The sequence below is a fragment of the Cavia porcellus genome, unplaced genomic scaffold (genome assembly GCF_034190915.1).
Source record: "Cavia porcellus strain 051 isolate PalLab524CR breed Dunkin Hartley unplaced genomic scaffold, mCavPor4.1 scaffold_1, whole genome shotgun sequence".
NCBI lineage: Eukaryota > Metazoa > Chordata > Mammalia > Rodentia > Caviidae > Cavia > Cavia porcellus.
In genome coordinates, this window is record NW_026947484.1 from 116,292,128 (window position 1) to 116,298,255 (window position 6,128).

The following is a 6,128-nucleotide window of genomic DNA, read 5'->3' on the forward strand; positions in this document are numbered from 1 at the left end:
TATCCTGGCTGTACCTTTATTTGACTTTAATAGTAGAATGTGGGGCCCTCAGTGGTAGAGTGTTGTCCTACCATTCACCATATTTAGCATAATATATTACATAGCAGGGAGACAATTAATGCTTTTCTAAATGAATAAAATAATAAATGATTGAGCAAATGAATAAAACAAGTCTTCAAATAAAATATGACACAGAGATTAAGAGAAAATTAATTCTAGGATTATTGAGGCAAAGGAGTGAATTTGTGGAGTCACCAGACAATGGCTTCAACAATACACAGTTTAGAATACAAGTAGGGAACAGGGCTATCTCTTTCAGAATCCAAAGTTGCAATTTGAGTTAATTCCCATCCTATTATGAGGTAGCTATAGCTATGGTGGACTAGAGGCAAGACCAGGCAGTGATGCTAATGATATGAGGTAATCAAATCTCTCATATGTCAGCATTATGAAATCTAAATATTGATGTTAGTAGATTGAGGTTGAGCATCATCACAGGATCTGAAGTTCAGAGGCTCCTAGCCTCAGAAGCATCACAAATGGTATCACAAGTGGCAGTAAATGGAACATTTCCTGCTGTTCCTGGGACACTTGGGGAATGAGAAACCAAGAGAAGAGATGTCGGAAAGCACAAGGTGAGTCAGAGAAAGGGAATTCCGGAGCTGGAGAGGAAGATCTAGGAGTGCTGAGACCCGAGACATCTGAGGTCCACATGGCTTAGCCTCTTATCTGGTGACACAGGCTTTCTGGGACAGTGGAGGGGGTGGTTTCCAAAAGCCAAGATAAGGGTGAGCAGTGAGAGCAGGTTATGGGCTATAGATACCAGTGAATGGAAAGCTAAACTGGGTTGGACTCCAGATAGAGCGTAAAGGGATGAGTCTTGTACCTAATGGAACTAAAAAATTTGCCTCCTTTAGATTGAAAAGTCTCATATTGTCAGCATCTGCCTACGTGATGCTGCTGGCTGAGACCCAGTAGGCTAGCACAGCCCAGGTCCCAGCGCCTGAAGGTAGACTGACCTGGAGGGGCAGGTCCCACAAAGGCTGCCTGGTCTGCAACTTCCTGGTGCACTGCGGTGGGCAGGAACACCTAGCCGGCACAATTCAATCAGACTGTGGCTGACAGGGAAGGAAGCTGGGCCTCCTATATACACTTGCATATATAAAGAACAAAGAATATGGGAAGAGGCAGCAAGAAGAAAGGCTCCTCGGCCCCCAACCCTGAGAAAGAGGCACTAGCAGACACAGTACCAATAGATATAAAGCGCTATCTCCAGAGCCTCATACACAAGTTCAGGAATGAAATTATTAATGACCTGAAGCGAGACATAAGCAGAATAGTTAGAGAAATGCTAGGCACCACCCAAGAAAAAACAGATGGTGGAATGGAAGAACAGAAAAAGAGGGGAGAATTGTTTAATGGAGAAAATAGAGAAAGCATAGAATACGTGAAGCAGGTTCAAAGAGATTACCAGGAAACTAGAAACTCTATCGAAAACTGGCATAACAGATTGAAAGAAACTAAGGACAGATTATCTAAACTGGAGGGCAGATTTGTAATATGGGAGCATGAAATGAAAAACTTCTTAAAAATAACAAAGAAACAAACAGCAATAATACAAAGACTAGAAGATGATAAGAGGGTCTATAACTTAAGAATTAACATAAAAGAAGAAGTAGGGACACAAACAAATGAACTACAAAAGCTACTCACAGAAGTCATCCAGGAGAATTTTCCTAATTTAGCAAAAGGTAAAGATACTCAGTTGTATGAAGCATACAGGACCCCAGCCACCTACAACCCAAACAGAGCAACACCCAGGCATATAATAATTAAAATTCCAGAAATCCAATACAAGAACAGAATATTAAAAGCCATCAGAGACAAGAAATAGATCACTTACAAGGGAACATCCATCAGAATTACAGCAGACTTCTAGGTACAAACCAACAAATCACGAAAAACGTGGGGGGAAATAATTCAAGCTTTGAAAGATAATAATCTCCAGCCAAGATTGATATATCCTGCACAACTATCCCTGGAAATTGATGGAAAAACAAGGTGCTTCCAGGATAAAGAGGAACTAGGGGAATATGCAACCACCAATTCAACTCTACAGAAAATACTGCAGGATATTCTAAAAAAGAAAAATATGAAGAATCCAGAAATAGCGGCAGAGAGGCCACAATGAATGGAGCAGGAACCAAAATGAAGAAGACAAACTGACAACTAATGACAGAAAAAGAGCTCAACAGAAATGAGGCAGAGAAGATTGGATAATAGGAACACCTATTTTGGAGACAATGACATCTTAATAGGTAATACTGATTTAGTATCATCTTGTTTTGAAGTCTCATCAAGCTTTTGTTCTTCTGTCTCCATTGCTCTAAACAGGTTGTATCTTATTGGATTTTATTATATATGATAGTATAAGCAAAAACTTTTATAGACAAGGAGATTATACAGAAACCATTGTTCATTTTCTGTTACTTGATTCTAAATACCCTGTAATAGTGTCATTCTCTTAAATGGTTTTACATTGTTTTTATATATTTGATGCTACAGTATATGAAGTTATACTCAAAGATTTCAAGGAAAGAGACAATATGGTAACTACTTTTATGTCGGGATTATCTTGTGGTGAAACACTATTTTGCTTAAATGGTTATGTTTTGATCTGCACTGTTTTGCTGTAATGCCCTCTTTTATCTCAATCTCCATTTTATTATTTACTTTTTTATTTTTATCCTTTTAATTAAGGGAAAAATAAATTTTAAAATAGCAGGATATATTATAGTAACTCACTTTGACTTTCCATTATCTTGATTTAAAGCCCTGTATTGCTCTCACCATCTTGTTTTGACTGATGTTCCCCTATTCTGTTTTGCTGGATAGTATCAGGTTCGAAAGTTTAGGCAACAGCTGTGAAGATAATGAGATTCACTATGATGCCCATTCTCATTGACTTTTATCTACTTTTGAAGACCTACAATGTCTCCAATGTTTTGGTTTTGTTGGTTTTGTTCTTTACTGTTTTGTTCAATTTTATTATAACTGATGATATAGGCAATTCTATTAGAGATAGCGGGAGGCATTATGGTAACCATTGTTGATCACCTTGTATTATGCTTTTACATTATCTATTACGTCCACCCTTTTGATTTGACTGACTGTTCTGTTATGTCACATTTGGTTCTACTCTCTTCCAAAAAAGTAATAAGAACTGTGGGAGCAACAAAACCCAAAATGTGTAATTGTCATTGTACAAAAGAGAGGAAAAGAAAGTGCTCTAAATGATATAACTGCATGTATATTTAAGTGTATAAGATAGATAATGATATTACTGAGTTTTGTTGGATCATTGAACAGAACTGTTTGCAGTCTCACTGTTGGAATGTCCACTTTATAGGCTTTAATTTTGTAACTTGAACAATTATTTCTAAGATGACAATATGTGATCCATTAACTAGTGATTTCCTACTGTTTATTTTTTTCTGTAAATCTGTATAACTTGTACCCTTTCTCTGCTTTTTTTTTCTTTTTCTCCTTAAATAAAATTTAAAAAAAAAAACCTTTAAAAAAATTCTCTTAGCTGCTACCATCAATGGAGCTACTTTTGGAGCTATTAAAACCATGTCATTATTTCACTGCCAGCAATTAAGGTGCATATGGTACGGGATAGACTTTAGAAACTATTGAATAACACAATTACCAAATTTGGCTTCAAAGTTCCCTTTAATTTACCATTCTCAATATAGTTTAAGTTTTAAAAATGTAGGTGTATCTTTGCTTTACAGAAACAAATGAAGATATTAACTATTTTAGCACATGTCAGGGAGAATGTATTCTCATTGTCTTCACTTCCTTAAACAAATATGCCAATTCAGCGTTGCATACGGTCAAATATTTCTGCATATTCCAACCATGAACCGTCTGGTACTTTATCAGAAAAGTAATATCACAATTTAAAACACAGATACACATGCAGGCAGACGCACACACTGCAACTAGTTTAACAAGAGATTTAAATATATTGAATCCCTCTATTCCTGCAGCATATGCTATGCCCACAGGAAATTCTTGAGATCCCCACAGTCAGCCTTCCTTTGATATTATCTGGGGAGTACATTACCTATCCTACAGTTCTACACATCTTGCTGTCTAAAGGGCATTTAAGAAAACTGAAGGCATTTATTTTCCTCGTCATTTGCAGCCAGGTCTCTGGTGGCATCAGAGACACAGTTCTTCTTGCATGTCCCAGATGTCAATCAATCCAAATACAGAAATTGCAAAAGTTAAACAGATGTTAGAATTTGCAATTAGGAGGCATGGTTTCAGATAAATTCTTTTAATTTTGCACTACTTATTTTTCTATGCCTAGTCTTCTAAAGTAGACACAGATTTGCTCACAATAAAGCTAGCTTTTTAAGGGCACACAAGATTTAGGCACAAACAATAAAATGAAATCCAACAATCAGAGTGATAAAGAGTAAACAATACCAGCTAGGTGTTTTTGACAGAAATCTCACTGTCCAAGGTAATTACCTGGAGTCTTCAGCCATAAAGCAAGAACTGCTTAGTGTATCAACTTTCAATGGAGTTTCTAACTATATCTTGGTTTGTATTTATTACTTAAGCACAATTTGTATAATTGGTCTTTATAGATAATCTGCACCCATCTAGGTTAAATGTACTTTCTACAATCGTATTTTAAGGCCACAATATTTCTTTGGACAAACCCCTGAATGTAGGGATTTTATTATCAATATTATTCACTCTTTGAGATATAAAGGGTTTTAACTGAATTAACATTGCACATTTTTAAATGTTACATACATTGTAACTAGCATATTAAAGTTATGCAATTTATATCTAGTAGCCAAAAAAAATTTATTACCAAATTCTTATAGTAGATATTGATCTGCCATTCTTATTAATTGACCCCATATGTGTAACTATAGATTTAGTCTCTACTCTTTCATTTTAGCAATCAGGAACACAGCATTTACAGAAGAAGTAAGTGCTGCAGCCATCCGAGGATCAGGATAGCTCAAGTCAGCTATCATGAGCTCAAATATAAATTCCCACCACGTGAACAAGATTGGGCCCAATTCATCAAAAAGAGCTGGTGGAGGGTGTCAGACACTCCAAAGAAGATCCCCATTCCAATGTCTGGTAAATGAGACAGCAGCAGACAGAAGCAAAACTTTTAGAAATTCTGCAGAGAAAACGCATCCTTTCTTCATAATGTTCCTGTTTCTCACGCTGAGTAGTCACGCACTTGGGGAATTTAAATAGGAACTGCTTGGGGGGTATATTTTCTGGCCAGCTTGACCAGTCCCATATCCAATCTGAGTTTTTCTTCAAGATATTTTCCACTTCTTTTCTTCTTTCAATGTAACCTAAGAGCTGCCTTTTTTCAGACTAAGAGCTGCCTTTTTTCTCCAATCTTATATGTATCTGTTTCAGAAGCTCTGTTAGTATCTGTCAGTGAGGTCAATTGTCACAGTAGGAACTCTTAGAGTCACTCCATCAAGACTCAGGCTGAGCTCCCAGAAGTACTTTTTCCGTGTCACCCTTACAAATGGAAACCAAGGCTGGAATGCCACTCCCATGCCCACTGCTGTACAGCTGAAATGCAGTCACCACACAGGCTTTCCTCCTGCAGCTTGGGGACCCTGCCCTGTGACATGCAATAGGGGCTACTCAGCAGCTGCTGCTGAGCCTTGTGGACAGTTGCACAACTTTAGCCGTGCCTAGGGCCTGCTGCTCTGCGCTGACCACAGGCCATGTAGCACCAGTATCGGATAAGTTTGAATCAGTGTTCTGAAAAAGGAAGAAGTGGAGGCTTATATGGGCTACTGGATGTTGAAAAGGAACTGAGCCTAAGAGACTGACACAAGATAAAAAATAGATGAACAGAATGGAAATGTTCACGAGCAAGAATCTCATGACTTGTTGATATATCCCTTAGTCTCTGGGCACAATGTAACTGTTCCGTTGTGCAGGTGATCTCAGATGTCTTTCCTAAAGTTTAGGGAAAACCAAAGTTACCATTCCAGGTAGCAGGAATATACCTAAGGTTGGAATATACCTAAATCCTACTTCTGCAGTATCCTAGTGACTTG

General features: G+C 37.6%; 1 pseudogene; it reads right to left on the bottom strand.

Annotated features, from left to right (window-relative positions):
* Window positions 1-5,115: 5,115 nt before the first annotated feature.
* LOC100719096 (BCL2/adenovirus E1B 19 kDa protein-interacting protein 3-like) lies at window positions 5,116-5,692 on the bottom strand (annotated as a pseudogene).
* Window positions 5,693-6,128: the final 436 nt, after the last annotated feature.